Below are 17,487 nucleotides of genomic sequence, written 5' to 3' on the forward strand. Positions count from 1 at the left end.
TAGCCCTTTTCACAGCAATTAGTTCATGGATGGGCACATGACCTGATGAACACTAGTCATAAGACTCTGACATCCTCACTATGGAGTAAGAAAACTTAGTCCTCAACAGACTGCAAGTTTGAACAACATAATTTAAGAGAGATTGGGAGAACCTGGGACCCAGGGACACTGTTCAGCCCTTTCAGTCCATCTGAGTACACATATCTTGAATTTTTATACTCCAGTAAAGGCAAGGTTTTCTGTCACATAACACCAAAAAAACACTAGTATACAATAATTTCAGTCAAGACCACGTGATTTTACAGAAATAAGGCATGTACGGGGATATGCTACACCACTATGACTTGCACACTCCTCCCTTCATCAAAGAGGACCATCACTCTAGAACTGATGATAAATACATGTTTAGCAAGTGTCTTAGCTCTACCAAGAATATATAGTTGTAAGTAGCAAGGGATCCTGCCTGAGTTTTAATCATCTACCCTCTTTGTCTTCTCAGTCTCTAACAAAACTGAGTGCCAATATATTGCTTTAGGAAGAAAAGAACTTGGCAAATCAAATTTTATTTTGATTGGCTGACTAAATCAGATTTTGTATATAACAGTACTATAACTTAAAAAGAAAAACTGAAGCTGCAAAAACTCTCAAGATCAAATTGGAGATTTTTTTTTTATTTTAAAGAAAAAATAAAAATTCTGAAGACTGCAACAACCTCACCTCCACAAGTATCCCAGTTGCTGTGGTCCTGTAATGTAGCTACAGAAGAGGCTGTCTTTAGCTTGGTGTAGAGGGTAACAGTTCCAGTAACAGAGCCTTGCTTTCATTTCTTTCTTTGTGGGGTCACTCAACTCATAGAGCAGTCTATAATAATAACCAGAGAAGCCCAGTGGCAGGGGTCACAGGTGGGAGGTGCACACTGAGATAAGAACTTTCCAGCATCATTCTTCATAAAAGAAAAAGATAGAATTGTAAACATCCTTTCTTAAGCACACATTTTTCCATCCTGGCTGGCTTTGGAAGATTAAATGTGCCCCAATCCACTCTATGGGGCTGCAGCTGGTTGAGTAATCTGTTTCTCCCAACAGTTTCAACATTTAATCTGTAGTCTAACTGTCAGTAGAGTCATAGGTGCTGCCATTATGTGTGTCTGTATCTCCACAGAAACACAGATGACCTCAAGCATTAGCACCAAAGTCTAAGTTAAACTAAGAGTTCAGAAAGAAAAGCGTTCTTGTCCAGCAAAGACCAAGTTGCTCAGATGTGTTCATCTGAACTAGACTACTTCCGCCATGCTCAGTTTGCTCCATTTATTTAAATGGAAGCTCCATTTTCCCTAATTTGATCTACAGACTTAATGTAATTCCTCACAGAAGCCAACATCTTTGTACATCCGGGTGTGTACAGAGAAAAGCATGGAAATTCATGCAGATGAAAGAAACAGTTTTGCAAGAGGAGATAAAGCAGAAGTTTGAATTGTCACTAAAACTTTACAAAGTCCACATAATAGAAAAGGCACACTGGATCATATCAAACAAAATGTTCTTTTTAGTAAGAAGCCTGGGAAGAAGGAGCAAAGACAGGTGACAGCTGGGAGAAAATATTCATGAACCCTGTTTCTGACCAAGAACTTATACAGAATTCTGCAGAAATTTTGGGCCAAGATTTTCAGACTTATACCACCAAGAAATATTATAGATTGTATTTTCTTATACAAAACTGAAGGTTTTTCTTTTTAAAGACAGTCTATCAAGACTCTGCAAGACTAGCAGTAGCTTTTGTCATTTGAACTATAACCTTCTCTGGCTTTCCTTCTCTAATCTCAGGATAACAGACATTCCACTCTGAGCAGGTACAGCCAAAAACACAGAAATCTCTCTCCTAGCAGCTTAACTGGAGGAGTCTGTTGCCTCTCTAGGAGATGGAGGCCACCAGCATTGCACTCACCCCAACACACACAAACACACACACACACACACACACACACACACACACACACACACACACACACACACAAAGGCTGATTTTTGAAGAAACTGAATTGCAGGTAAGGGCTCTATTTTGCTAAGCAGGCCTTGACCTGTAGAATATAAGCTGCACTGCAGACAGAGCAGTAAAATGGTTGGTTTCTCATAAAACTAAGCATGAGCTTACTGGTCGACCCACTGCATGACATTTACTGCAGAGGAATAAAAATGTCTGTTCTTAGGTGGCTATGGTGATGCAAGGCTAGTCTGTAGGATCCTTGCTATCCTGTGTGTCACATGAACTTGTCCAAGTGGTAAACTATAACGGGTGAACTATACACACAAGTGCTTATAATGCTGGTGAAATGTGTATAACGTTAAGGGATTATATTTGTGGCAACTTCCTGCTTATGTTGTACTACAGCAAAGTGGGTGTCTCTGTGGAGCAGTTGAGTAAAGAACATATGGTATTGTCCTATGCTGCTTGCACAACTACTTGTGAATCAATCAATGTAATAACATTTTTAAATTACTTAATGAAAGTGAATTAATACCCCAAAGTTAGACGATTGTTGCTAACCATTTAAATTAGTTTCCTTTGTTCTAAACAGAGCTGAGCACTGAATCAAGCACTTTGCTAAGCAAGTGCTCTGTTCCAGTGCCACATCGCCAGGCAATTTCTTTCTTTCATACGTCTTTGTCCCTTTAAGAAGTCAAAGACACCAGAAGTCATATTTAATGGCTACTTTTACCAGTTGCACCTCATAATGAATCAAAGGCTAGAAGGACAGTTTTTGTGAATCTAACCCACACAGGTAGTTCAGGAATATATGAAGTACACAATCTATAGTGTTACAGGCACATGTACTAGTAGCTTTTCACCACTACAACAGCCAAGAAAAAACAAAACAAAAACAAACAGACAGCAACAAAAAGGCAATCCAATCTATGATTAGGTGGTCTCATTTTCTCAGAGCCTTGCAGCAGAAGTACAAAGGCAGAGCAAAGCTTTAACTGTGAACCAGGACACAGGAGGAGGGGAAAAAGCAGGGTTCCACAGTCCTTTCAGGTCATATCCTAAAGGACCTAAGGTCCCCCCCTTCAATTTCTACCTTAACGGTTTCACGACCTAGTAGCACCACTCTAGAGAGCAGGCCTTTACACATGAACCTGGGATAGAGGAGCAGTCACCAAACTATAGCACCATGAAAATTAATCTAAGCCTGCCTCAGCACTACAAGCTGGAAAACAGGACAAGTGACTTACATATTCTCCAAGTCAGAGTTCTAAAAAGAGTTCACGTGGGAAGTTTTTTTTTTAAGTGATATGAATGCATAAGCAAATGTCTTAGCATCAGGGAAATGAAAATTAAGGCTCCCTAATCAGTATGGCCATCATGAAGAAAACAAAGGACAACAAACACTGTTAGGAAAAGGAAGCTTTATACTCTGCTGGTTGAAATGTAAACTGGTACAGCCACTATGGAATTCAATGTGGAGGTGGCTCAAAAAACTAAAAACAGATTTACCATATGGCCTAGCTGTATCACCCCTGGGTATATATTTAGTAGAATCTAAGTTGGTATACACCAGAGATGCACATCCATGCATATTGTTGCAAAATAGCCAGGAAATGGAAGTAGCCTAGATGCTCATTAACAGATGAATAGATGAAGAGAATGTGATACAAATAAATATACACTGAAATTTTATGTAGCCATGAAAAAAATGACATCATGACATTTGTAGGGAAAGCGATTTAACTCTAGGTCATTATGTCAATCAAAATAAGCCAGATTCAGAAAGAGCTCACACATGCTTTCTCTCACATACAGGGTATAGAGTTACATGAGAGAAGAGGCTCAGGGGGACAGTGGAAGAAAGGGAGGGAAAGGAGTAATAGGACAGAGAAGGAAGACATCAGAAGGGAGAGGAAGAGTAGGCAAAGAGGTATTGTAAGATTCAAACATATTGACTATGGCAGCCTTAGAAAAACACCAAGTGGCTGGGGCTTTCCATTATCAGAACCAGGGAGTTTCCAAAGAATTTAGAATAACACCCTGTTCCAGGAAATGGGCTAACAGGGAGGAGGGCAAGGCCCCTACCAGTCCCCATCTGCGTGCCAAAGGTATCTCTCCATTGAGGGCCACCAATGAATGTAAAGGTCAATGTGCACCACCAATAGGAAGTGACTAACTCGTGCTGTTACCAAAGTCTCCCCCCCCCAAGATGTATAAAAAGTGTGTGCTTTAGCTATTGGGGATCACCATTGTCTTGAGGGCAGGACAGCCCCAGTGCGCTGGATCATTAAACCTCTTGCTTGATTGCATCGTTCTCCATCTCCTTGTTTTCATGAGTGGACATCCTGGATGTAGGGCTCATCATGTCCTACAGTATGAAATGCCCATGTCATTGAAGCAGAAGCAAGGACAGTTGGTGGAAAGGGACTAAATAGTAAGAGGAGAGCAGGGGATGTGGAGGACACTGGGTGACAGGGATGAATGTAAACAAAGTATAGCAATGTAAATCTGTGAAAATGAGACTTGTGTTGCCTTGAATCTTATTTGTTTTTCAGGATGCAGTTTTTCTCTGTAGCTCTGACTGTCCTGGAGATCCTTCTGTAGATCAGGGTGGTCTTGAACTCAGAGATCCACCTATGTCTGCACCCAAGTGCTGGGATTAAAAGGGCATGCCAGCACACCTGGCATAAGGAATTAAACAAATATTGATTTTAAACTGATATAAGCTCAGAGCTTATCTAGCCAAACACTGAACATTATAGAAATCTGAGATAGTGAAAAGTTGCACAGAGTGTCAGGAAAGAAGAGGGGCATTAAGAGACCAGTCCTATTTTAGACAGACTTTAGATGTTTAGACGTAATTACTTCATATTTTATTTCCTTTTTAATATTTCTGCTGTTTCAATATCAAAGATATAACAATATATATTAATATCATATACAATATTTTACTTACTTTTAGCTACAATTTGAAAACCAGGCTAGCTTGTCTTCCCACAATCTCGTAAAAAAAAGAATGATAACATGACATAGATATTTACTCCTACATGTTCTTGGGTGGTAGGAGTTCAAGCTCCTCAGAAAATTTAAATTCCCTGATTTCCTGTTTCTGTCAATGCAGTCATTGTCTTGACTTTGGAAAATGAGCACTAGGGTCTTTCTTCTTTTTTTTTTTTTTTATTTTGTCAAGCCATTTTCTATTTTAACACATTATTCTTTAAAAAAATTAAACATATAATTAACATATTTTTTCATATTCACACTAATTCCTTCCCTCATATCTTTATCATATACTCATTTATGTCTTCATGTCCTCTTGCTTGTTTGTTTTTTTTATTTATTTTTTTTTATTATTATTAACTTGAGTCTTTCTTATATACATTTCGAGTGTTATTCCCTTTCCCGGTTTCCGGGCAAACAACCCCCTCCACCCTCCCCTTCCTTATGGGTGTTCCCCTCCCAACCCTCCCCAAATTACTGCTCTCTCCCCAACAGTCTAGTTCACTGGGGGTTCAGTCTTAGCAGGACCCAGGGCTTCCCCTTCCACTCGTGCTCTTACTAGGATATTCATTGCTACCTATGAGGTCAGAGTCCAGGGTCAGTCCATGTATAGTCTTTGGGTAGTGGCTTAGTCCCTGGAAGCTCTGGTTGGTTGGCATAGCTGTACATATGGGGTCTCGAGCTCCTTCAAGCTCTTCCAGTTCTTTCTCTGATTCCTTCAACAGGGGTCCTGTTCTCAGTTCAGTGGTTTCCTGCTGGCATCCGCTTCTGTATTTGCTGTATTCTGGCTGTGTCTCTCAGGAGCGATCTGCATTCACATTTTGATCATCCGTCTTGAGTTTCATTTGTTCTAGGCATCTAGGGTAATTCAAGCATTTGGGCTAATAGCCACTTATCAATGAGTACATACCATGTATGTCTTTCTGTGATTGGGTTAGCTCACTCAGGATGATATTTTCCAGTTCCAACCATTTGCCTACGAATTTCATAAAGTCATTGTTTTTGATAGCTGAGTAATATTCCATTGTGTAGATGTACCACATTTTCTGTATCCATTCCTCTGTTGAAGGGCATCTGGGTTCTTTCCAGCTTCTGGCTATTATAAATAAGGCTGCGATGAACATAGTGGAGCACGTGTCTTTTTTACATGTTGGGGCATCTTTTGGGTATATGCCCAGGAGAGGTATAGCTGGATCCTCAGGCAGTTCAATGTCCAATTTTCTGAGGAACCTCCAGACTGATTTCCAGAATGGTTGTACCAGTTTGCAATCCACCAACAATGGAGGAGTGTTCCCCCTTTCTCCACATCCTCGCCAGCATTTGCTGTCACCTGAGTTTTTGATCTTAGCCATTCTCACTGGTGTGAGGTGAAATCTCAGGGTTGTTTTTGATTTGCATTTCCCTTATGACTAACGATGTTGAACATTTCTTTAGGTGTTTCTCAGCCATTCGGCATTCCTCAGCTGTGAATTCTTTGTTTAGCTCTGAACCCCATTTTTTAATAGGGTTATTTGTCTCCCTGCTGTCTAACTTCTTGAGTTCTTTGTATATTTTGGATATAAGCCCTCTATCTGTTGTAGGATTGGTAAAGATCTTTTCCCAATCTGTTGGTTGCCGTTTTGTCCTAACCACAGTGTCCTTTGCCTTACAGAAGCTTTGCAGTTTTATGAGATCCCATTTGTCGATTCTTGATCTTAGAGCATAAGCCATTGGTGTTTTGTTCAGGAAATTTTTTCCAGTGCCCATGTGTTCCAAATGCTTCCCTAGTTTTTCTTCTATTAGTTTGAGTGTATCTGGTTTGATGTGGAGGTCCTTTATCCACTTGGACTTAAGCTTTGTACAGGGTGATAAGCATGGATCGATCTGCATTCTTCTACATGTTGACCTCCAGTTGAACCAGCACCATTTGCTGAAAATGCTATCTTTTTTCCATTGGATGGTTTTGCCTCCTTTGTCAAAAATCAAGTGCCCATAGGTGTGTGGGTTCATTTCTGGGTCTTCAATTCTGTTCCATTGGTCTATCTGTCTGTCTCTGTACCAATACCATGCAGTTTTTATCACTATTGCTCTGTAATACTGCTTGAGTTCTGGGATAGTGATTCCCCCTGAAGTCCTTTTATTGTTGAGGATAGTTTTAGCTATCCTGGGTTTTTTGTTATTCCAGATGAATTTGCAAATTGTTCTGTCTAACTCTTTGAAGAATTGGATTGGTATTTTGATGCGGATTGCATTGAATCTGTAGATTGCTTTTAGCAGAATGGCCATTTTTACTATATTAATCCTGCCAATCCATGAGCATGGGAGATCTTTCCATCTTCTGAGATCTTCTTCAATTTCTTTCTTCAGAGTCTTGAAGTTCTTATTGTACAGATCTTTCCCTTGCTTGGTTAAAGTCACACCGAGGTACTTTATATTATTTGGGTCTATTATGAAGGGTATCGTTTCCCTAATTTCTTTCTCGGCTTGTTTCTCTTTTGTGTAGAGGAAGGCTACTGATTTATTTGAGTTAATTTTATACCCAGCCACTTTGCTGAAGTTGTTTATCAGCTTTAGTAGTTCTCTGGTGGAACTTTTGGGATCACTTAAATATACTATCATATCATCTGCAAATAGTGATATTTTGACTTCTTCTTTTTCGATCTGTATCCCTTGACCTCCTTTTGTTGTCTGATTGCTCTGGCTAGAACTTCAAGAACTATATTGAATAAGTAGGGAGAGAGTGGGCAGCCTTGTCTAGTCCCTGATTTTAGTGGGATTGCTTCAAGTTTCTCTCCATTTAGTTTAATGTTAGCCACTGGTTTGCTGTATATGGCTTTTACTATGTTTAGGTATGGGCCTTGAATTCCTATTCTTTCCAGGACTTTTATCATGAAGGGGTGTTGAATTTTGTCAAATGCTTTCTCAGCATCTAATGAAATGATCATGTGGTTTTGTTCTTTCAGTTTGTTTATATAATGGATCACGTTGATGGTTTTCCGTATATTGAACCATCCCTGCATGTCTGGGATGAAGCCTACTTGATCATGGTGGATGATTGTTTTGATGTGTTCTTGGATTCGGTTTGCCAGAATTTTATTGAGTATTTTTGCATCGATATTCATAAGGGAAATTGGTCTGAAGTTCTCTTTCTTTGTTGGGTCTTTGTGTGGTTTAGGTATAAGAGTAATTGTGGCTTCATAGAAGGAATTCGGTAGTGCTCCATCTGTTTCAATTTTGTGGAGTAGTTTGGATAATATTGGTACGAGGTCTTCTATGAAGGTCTGATAGAATTCTGCACTAAACCCGTCTGGACCTGGGCTCTTTTTGGTTGGGGAGACCTTTAATGACTGCTTCTATTTCCTTAGGAGTTATGGGGTTGTTTAACTGGTTTATCTGTTCCTGATTTAACTTCGGTACCTGGTATCTGTCTAGGAAATTGTCCATTTCCTGTAGATTTTCAAAGTTTTTTGTTGAATATAGGCTTTTTATAGTAAGATCTGATGATTTTTTGAATTTCCTCTGAATCTGTAGTTATGTCTCCTTTTTCATTTCTGATTTTGTTAATTTGGACACACTCTCTGTGTCCTCTCGTTAATCTGGCTAAGGGTTTATCTATCTTGTTGATTTTCTCAAAGAACCAACTTTTGGTTCTGTTGATTCTTTCTATGGTCCTTTTTGTTTCTATTTGGTTGATTTAGGCTCTGAGTTTGATTATTTCCTGCCTTCTACTCCACCTGGGTGTATTTGCTTCTTTTTGTTCTAGAGCTTTTAGGTGTGCTGTCAAGCTGCTGACATATGCTCTTTCCTGTTTCTTTCTACAGGCACTCAGCGCTATGAGTTTTCCTCTTAGCACAGCTTTCATTGTGTCCCATAAGTTTGGGTATGTTGTACCTTCATTTTCATTAAATTCTAAAAAAAGTTTTTAATTTCTTTCTTTATTTCTTCCTTGACCAGGTTATCATTGAGTAGAGCATTGTTCAATTTCCACGATATGTGGGCATTCTTCCCTTATTGTTATTGAAGACCAGTTTTTGGGCGTGGTGGTCTGATAACGCATGGGATTATTTCTATCTTTCTGTACCTGTTGAGGCCCATTTTTGACCAATTATATGGTCGATTTTGGAGAAAGTACCATGAGGAGCTGAGAAGAAGGTATATCCTTTTGCTTTAGGATAGAATGTTCTATAAATATCTGTTAAGTCCATTTGGCTCATGACTTCTCTTAGTCTGTCTACGTCTCTGTTTAATTTCTGTTTCCATGATCTGTCCATTGATGAGAGTGGGGTGTTGAAATCTCCTACTATTATTGTGTGAGGTGTAATGTGTGTTTTGAGCTTTAGTAAGGCTTCTTTTACGTATGTAGGTGCCCTTGTATTTGGGGCATAGATATTTAGGATTGAGAGTTCATCTTGGTGGATTTTTCCTTTGATGAATATGAAGTGTCCTTCCTTATCTTTTTTGATGACTTTTAGTTGAAAATTGATTTTATCTGATATTAGAATGGCTACTCCAGCTTGCTTCTTCTGACCATTTGCTTGGAAAGTTGTTTCCCAGCCTTTCACTCTGAGGTAGTGTCTGTCTTTGTCTCTGAGGTGTGTTTCCTGTAGGCAGCAGAATGCAGGGTCCTCGTTGCTTATCCAGTTTGTTAATCTATGTCTTTTTATTGGGGAGTTGAGGCCATTGATGTTGAGAGATATTAAGGAATAGTGATTATTGCTTCCGGTTGTATTCATATTTGGATGTGAGGTTATGTTTGTGTGCTTTTCTTCTCTTTGTTTTGTTGCCAAGACGATTAGTTTCTTGCTTCTTCTAGGGTATAGCTTGCCTCCTTATGTTGGGCTTTACCATTTATTATCCTTTGTAGTGCTGGATTTGTAGAAACATATTGTGTAAATTTGGTTTTGTCATGGAATATCTTGGTTTCTCCATCTATGTTAATTGAGAGTTTTGCAGGATACAGTAACCTGGGCTGGCATTTGTGTTCTCTTAGGGTCTGTATGACATCAGTCCAGGATCTTCTGGCCTTCATAGTTTCTGGCGAAAAGTCTGGTGTGATTCTGATAGGTCTGCCTTTATATGTTACTTGGCCTTTTTCCCTTACTGCTTTTAATATTCTTTCTTTATTTTGTGCATTTGGTGTTTTGACTATTATGTGTGGGAGGTGTTTCTTTTCTGGTCCAATCTATTTGGAGTTCTGTAGGCTTCTTGTATGCCTATGGGTATCTCTTTTTTAGGTTAGGAAGTTTTCTTCTATGATTTTGTTGAAGATATTTACTGGTCCTTTGAGCTGGGAGTCTTCACTCTCTTCTTACCTATTATCCTTAGGTTTGATCTTCTCATTGAGTCCTGGATTTCCTGTATTTTTTGGACCAGTAGCTTTTTCTGCTTTACATTATCTTTGACAGTTAGTCAATGATTTCTATGGAATCTTCTGCTCCTGAGATTCTCTCTTCCATCTCTTGTATTCTGTTGGTGAAGCTTGTATCTACAGCTCCTTGTCTCTTCTTTTGGTTTTCTATATCCAGGGTTGTTTCCATGTGTTCTTTCTTGATTGCTTCTATTTCCATTTTTAATTCCTTCAACTGTTTGATTGTGTTTTCCTGGAATTCTTTCAGTGATTTTTGTGACTCCTCTCTATGGGCTTCTACTTGTTTATTTATGTTTTCCTGGAATTCTTTTAGGGATTTTTGTGACTCCTCTCTATGGGCTTCTACTTGTTTATTTATATTTTCCTGGAATTCTTTTAGGAATTTTTGCGATTCCTCTCTGTAGGCTTCTACTTGTTTATTTATGTTTTCCTGTGTTTCTCTAAGGGAGTTCTTCATGTCTTTCTTGAAGTCCTCCAACATCATGATCAAATATGATTTTGAAACTAGATCTTGCTTTTCTGGTGTGTTTGGATATTCCGTGTTTGCTTTGGTGGGAGAATTGGGCTCCGATGATGCCATGTAGTCTTGGTTTCTGTTGCTTGGGTTCCTGCTCTTGCCTCTCGCCATCAGATTATCTCTAGTGTCACTTTGTTCTGCTATTTCTGACAGTGGCTAGACTGTCTTATAAGCCTGTGTTTCAGGAGTGCTGTAGACCTGTTTTCCTGTTTTCTTTCAGCCAGTTATGGGGACAGAGTGTTCTGCTTTCGGGCGTGTAGTTTTTCCGCTCTACAGGTCTTCAGCTGTTCCTGTGAGCCTGTGTCTTGAGTTCACCAGGCAAGTCGTTTGTAGCAGAAAAGTTGGTCTTACCTGTGGTCCCGAGGCTCAAGTTTGCTCGAGGGGTGTTGCCTATGAGCTCTCCTCGGCCTCAGCAACCAGGAAGATCTGCGCCGCCCTTTCCGGGAGGTTCCGTGCACCAGGGTTCCAGATAGCTTTTTTGTTTTCCTCTGGGATCAGTACTGTGTGCAGCGTGCAGTCTCTTCTGGTTTCCCAGGCGTGTCCGCCTCTCTGAAGGTTTAGCTCTCCCTCCCACGGGATTTGGGTGCAGAGAACTGTTTATTCGGTCGGTCCCTTCAGGTGCGGTGTCTCAGACGCAGTGGACCTGCTGCTCCTGGGCCCTCCTCTACCGGTACCCAGAGGCCGTATTCAGTTTCCTCCTGGGCCAGGGATGTGGGCAGGGGTGGGCAGCGTTGGTGGTCTCCTCCGCTCTGCTGCCTCAGGAGTGCCCGCCCGACCAGGCGGTGAGGACTCCCCTCCAGGGGGCCTGGGAGCAGAGAGCTGCTGAAGGCAGGGATCCTCCGCTGGTCCGGGACTCTGGCCAAACCGGGTCTTTCTTCTTTATGGAAGCTGACAGATTCTTCCTTGGGAGTGTCAGGACATTCTTATAGGTTTATTATAATTTTGTAAAAATTTTTCTGAATCCAAGTTTAAGATTTCAATTTACAGCAGCATTTTGCTTCTTCAAGTCTACACATCTTACTAGCTTCATACTACTAAGACCTCTATTTTCAAGTTTTCCCCTAAGCCAAGCACAAGGATTGTGCTGAGGAAAATGCCTTCCTGCGCCCCTCCCTAGACCAGGACTGAGTTATCTTTTTGTACGCACGTTCTGCCAACCTCATATTACTTTAGATAGCTTATTTTTTAACAACTCTACTTTGTAAGCTAGACTTGTTGAAGCAATAACTCCAAGCTCCCAAAAGGTATTATTCTCAGGCATAATAACAGCTTTGCTGAACTTTATTGTGTCACCATAGGGCTTTGGAATGACAAAAACTTCATGGTGGACAGTACTTTAAACTTTGCAAAACATTTTAACCCATGTAGTTTTACTCTGTAACTCATTGTGGATACTTTTTGCTATTTATTCCTTGTTTAAAAATGAAAGTGATGAGTGCTGCTCTTGTCCATGCTCATGTCTATTCTTAACACTCTCTTCGGTGTCTACAGAAACCTCTTTCCTTCCTTCGCAGCAATCCAACTGCCAAAAGTTCACCATATCTATTCTCAGGATCTATGCCAGAGAGATCTTTGACTCCCATGGGAATCTCATTGTTGAGGTGGATATCTACACTGCAAAAGTTCACTTCTGAGCTGCAGTGCCCAGCGGTACATCCACTGGCATCTACGGGGCCCTAGAACTCTGAGACAATGGTAAGACCCGATTCATTGGGAAGGATGTCTCAAAGGCTGTTGAGCACATCATTAACATTATTCCATCTGCTCTGGTTAGCAAGAAACTGAATGTTGTGGAGCAAGAAAAGATGGACCAGCTAATGGTTGAGATGGACGGCACTGAGAATAAATCTAAATGCTATCCTGGGAGTGTCCCTGGCTGTCTGCAAAGCTGGTGCTGTGGAAAAGGGGGTGCCCCTTTACCGTCACATTGCTTACTTGTCTGGCAACCCTGAAGTCAGCCTGCCAGTACCAGTTTTCAAAGTGATCAACGGTGGTTTTCATGCTGGCAACAAGCTGGCCATGCAAGAGTTCATGATCCTGCCTGTGGGGACATCCTGTTTCATGTGCATTGGAGCAGAGGTTTGCCACAACTTGAAGAATGTCATCAAGGAGAGGTACGGGAAAGACGCCACCAATGTGGGTAATGAGAGCAGATTCGTACCTAACATCCTGGAGAACAAAGAAGCAGTGGAGCTGCTCAAGACTGCAATGGCAAAGGGTGACTCCACTGACAAGGTTGTCATTGGCATGGATGTGGGTGTCACTGAGTTCTACAGGGATGGCAAGAATGACCTGAACTTCAAGTCTCCAAATGACTCCAGCCCGTACATCACACCCGACCAGCTGGTTGACCTGTACAATCCTTCATCAAAGACTACCAAGTGGTGTCCATTGAAGACCCCTTTGACCAGGACGACTGGGATACTTGGCAGAAGCTCACAGCTAGTGCAAGCATCCAGGTGGTGGAGGGTGAACTCACAGTGACCAACCCTAAGCTGATTGCCAAGGCTACAGGCAAGAAGTCGTGCAACTGCCTCCTGCTCAAAGTGAACCAGATTGGTTCTGGGACCGAGTCTCTACAGGCATGTAAGCTGACCCTGTCTAATGGCTGGGGGGTGGGGGGGTGTCATAGTATCCCATCAATTGGGGGAGACTGAGGACACTCATTGCTGACAGATGGTGGGGCTCTGCACTGGGCAGATCAAGACTGGTGCCCCCTGCCAATCTGAGTATCTGGCCAAATTCTTAGAATCAAGGAAGAGCTGAGCAACAAAGCCAAGTTTGCTGGCAGGTCCTTCAGGAACCCGCTGGCCAAGTAAGGCATGAACCGGAAATCCCTGGAGCTACCGGATCCTCTGTTCCTGATGTCATCCAGTTGGCTCAAGGCCAGCCCAGTGCTTACCCCTCCCATGTCACTGCTTCCTTAAATGTCTACCCCTGACCACCTGGAGCCCTACTGGAGACCCCAGCTTTGTAATCATGTGATTGGTCTGAATCAGGTTCTGTCACCTGATTTTCCAGATAGTGTCTGGAACCCTCAGAACTCCAGTGCAGTCTCTAGGGTGGCCACTGTCAAGACTCCCTCAGTGGTTTATATGCAAAGATAAAAGCTGCAGAAGCACCCCCCCCCCAAAAAAAATGAAGGTGATCACAAAGAGAAGAAGTTGTCCATGTTCCTGTGATGAGGTTCATGAAGAAAGACAAGTGCTATTGGCTTTGGTCAGCTACTTTCCTCACTGCTAATAAGGTCCTCCACCACTCTCCCCCACTGTGCTTTCTGGAAGATTGTTCCTATCCTTGCAAGGCTGAATGCACCTAGATAACCACCAAGATGAAATGTTCCTTCTCAGGAGACTGACGTGTGCTTGACTCCTGGAGGAATTCAAACACCAACTAAATGGCAATTAAAGTGGATTCAGTCAAATGGTGGTTCTATAAGAAGACATAAAAGGTCATTTCTAACAACAAACTTCTGTAATTGTAAAAGCATTCTTTCCACAGTCTAACTGCAGTTCTATTTTGTTATAGATTACCTCTTCCTTATCATGGCTTATTTCTTATTGCTAATGAGAGCAAACGCTCAAGTTACTGTATAAAAGTAGCATTTAGAATATGTAAATGTTTGCCTTGTTTTTACATAGAACTCCACCTACTCAACACCTAAAAGAAATGTTTTCAACTTTCCATGTCTGCCTACCCTACTGAACTGCAGTATAGTACCATAGTGTAAAAGAATCTCTACCTGACAAGAGGGAAGTGTTCTGTATCTCCATTGTCTAATTCATAGCCACATGTAGCCAGTAACCTGTCAAATCCATACAATGTGACTAGAGGGACCAACTAATTTCACTTAATTTTAATTAGCTTAATGCAAATAACCACAGGAGATAGTTGCTAGCAGACTTTATATTATAGTGTTTTATGTGATCAGGATGATATCCTTAAAAACAACCACACTGCTACTCCAGGTGAAAAATTTCTCCTAAATCCTGTATATAAATGCAGAGTGGCAGAAGGCAGCATCCCCAAATATACAACTTTCACGTGAGGGTTATTTTGAGTTAAAGGCACTTGAAAAGTAACAGATGCAAGAGAAACATTCAATTCTTCCTTCTTTCTTTTAGAAGCAGAGGAAACTCTCATGTGGCACACACACACACACACATACACACACACACACAGAGCAAGGAAAATGAAATGTTTCCATCAAGAATGAGCCACATAGGGCAAGAAAGCTCTGGACATCCACACCCTACCAGAAGGCTATCTTCCCTGCTTTCTACCTCCCTGCAATAGTTTTGTTTCTTTGAAGTTACCTCTTTATTCTTCCTGCTATGTAAGATTATATCCTGCCTTTTGTTTGGGTTTCCCTTCTGAGCAGTCTCTTCTGTGTCGTCTCTGAGGAGGAAATGTATCTGAGCCACCAGAATTCAAGAAACACCACAAAGTCAGGCTGTACAACAGCCCTCACACAAGAGACTTACTGGGGAAGACACAAGAGGGTGGTTGTCTGTACGTGGGTTAGAAGCAGGAGACTTGAGTGAGAGGGAGGCTTATACAGGGTTTCTTGCGGGTAGAGGTTTTCTTGGTAGTGACTTCCGGAGTAGAGATTGGTGAGCTTTCAAGTTCTAGCGTGGGGTGAGCTCAAGGATTGGTTTTCAAAACATGAAAGTGAGGTTGGACTTTTTATTCTATACAATATATAAATCCTCGTGCTTCTAGTCTGTGAATTATTCGCATGTCAATCTAACTTTGTCAGGCCCAGCCAAAAAACCCTGAGGGATAGTGGTAAAATTTGTGTCTACCTTTTATCAGTGTTTCTCAAACCCATTTCTCAAAATCCTTCTACCCACAAAAGTTAGAGAGTGTGTATTCCTAGAGCCAAGAGTTTAATCCTGACCTAGTTTAAGACTAGTGAAGTTAAATATTAATTTGGACTATTATTTTCAGCTTTAAAATGTGTGTAAATATCTCCATCCTTGACAAGATGCTTGCCATCAAATACAGAAGCCCCTTCATTGACTAACCAATAAGATCTATTTCATTAATGTTATCACTCACTAAGTTAATGATTAACAATTTGAGAAAAAGCAGTTGCATCAAAGACTGCTGTCAAGGCACTGAGCAGATCTGACACCCAGTCAGTTGCTTTTCTAAGATGAGTGCCATTAAATTAGTTGAGCTTCCTATTAAGTATACAGTACAAATAGCAACTGCTTACCAGTGGGTTTATTAGCTGTACCCAGAAAATGATTGCTAAAACATTGCCAAAAGGGGTGGTGAGTGAAACACAATTTTAGGTACATGTGGATGGATATTCACACTGTAGCGCTTTGCTAAGATGTCAAATCCCAGACATCTTGTGGACAATGGTATAATGTTTACTTTCCAAGGAACAACTCATTAGACCATTTGCAGTATAAAAGGACAACTGATGATAACATTTTGTATTTTACTGTAAATATTGCCATCTTGTCATATAAAAGTACTTGCAAACTCACTTGGAGAATTGCTATCTTCCCATAAAAAAATAACTTGTAACATTGTTTGTTAAAATGTATACTAGCTTAAAGCCACATCCTTTGCAAGGCCCTCTATTGACCACCAAGCAGAGACTGAGTCATTGAAACCAAGGAGAAACAAAACCATTGGAGTCAAAAAAGGCCATGATCTTCATTTCCTTTTCTCTTGCTTAAAGTGTTCTTTGCTGTAAACTGACTTAAACCAGTTACTTGAGCTAAGCCCTGCTTGAGCTCAGTCCCACTAGTGTGAGCAAAGGTGCATTTAAGTTTGCTGATTAAAGTTAATGTGCGAGGTCAAAGATGAGAGAGTGGCAAGAGATAGAGCGAATACTTGGCACCCGTGAGGCCCATGGATCGATCCTCAGCTGCAAGAATTGCACCAACCCCCATAAAAGCTAACTTGCATCTTCTTGTTTAAAACTCTCTCATTCAGCTGGCCAGTGGCAAAGCACACCTTTGGTTCCAGCATTCGGGAAGGATCTCTGAGTTAGAAGCTAGCCTGGTCTACAGAGTGAGTTCTAGGACAGCCAGGGGTTACACAGAGAAACCTTGCCTTGAAAAACCAAAAAGAAAAGAAAACTCTTTTATTCAAATACAGTCAATTCAAAGTCTACCTCCCTGTGTGGCTTTCTTTTCTTCCCTCTACTTTTTCATGTCATGGCATCTGCATTTCAAGTAAGTTTTGGAAAGCTTCCTACCAATGAACAGTCAGCAGGGCTTCTAACCTTGGGACTATCAATCAAGGCCTCATTTGTTAGGGAATTATTATTTCTAAATCACTTCTAGACAGTAAATAAGATTCTTCTGATTCCCCCTTTAAAATACAAGCAGTATCATTTTCTATCATTTTAACTTCATTGTGACCATGGCTCTGAGTATACTTATGCTTGAGGAGGATGCTGAAAGCAAACATCCGACATATACGAAAGGGTAGTGGGATCTTCTTGATCACAGATACTGCATTTTAGATGCGCATGTCCCTTTCTCTCTACTTTGCTCTTTACCTTAGCTTCTCTTGCACTTTTTTAGATGGTTGCAATGGTGTTCTCATCTTCTTTGCTGCCAGGGCCAGTGCCGTAGGTCGGGTAACTCAAACCTGCTCATGACCATGAATATTG

At 41.0% G+C, this 17,487-nt stretch overlaps 1 pseudogene; it reads left to right on the top strand.

The window, feature by feature from the left end:
• The window catches only part of LOC116898504, a 117,728-nt pseudogene extending 104,062 nt beyond the window's left edge, over positions 1-13,666 (top strand).
• Positions 13,667-17,487: the final 3,821 nt, after the last annotated feature.

The sequence above is a fragment of the Rattus rattus genome, chromosome 4 (assembly GCF_011064425.1).
Source record: "Rattus rattus isolate New Zealand chromosome 4, Rrattus_CSIRO_v1, whole genome shotgun sequence".
Lineage (NCBI taxonomy): Eukaryota > Metazoa > Chordata > Mammalia > Rodentia > Muridae > Rattus > Rattus rattus.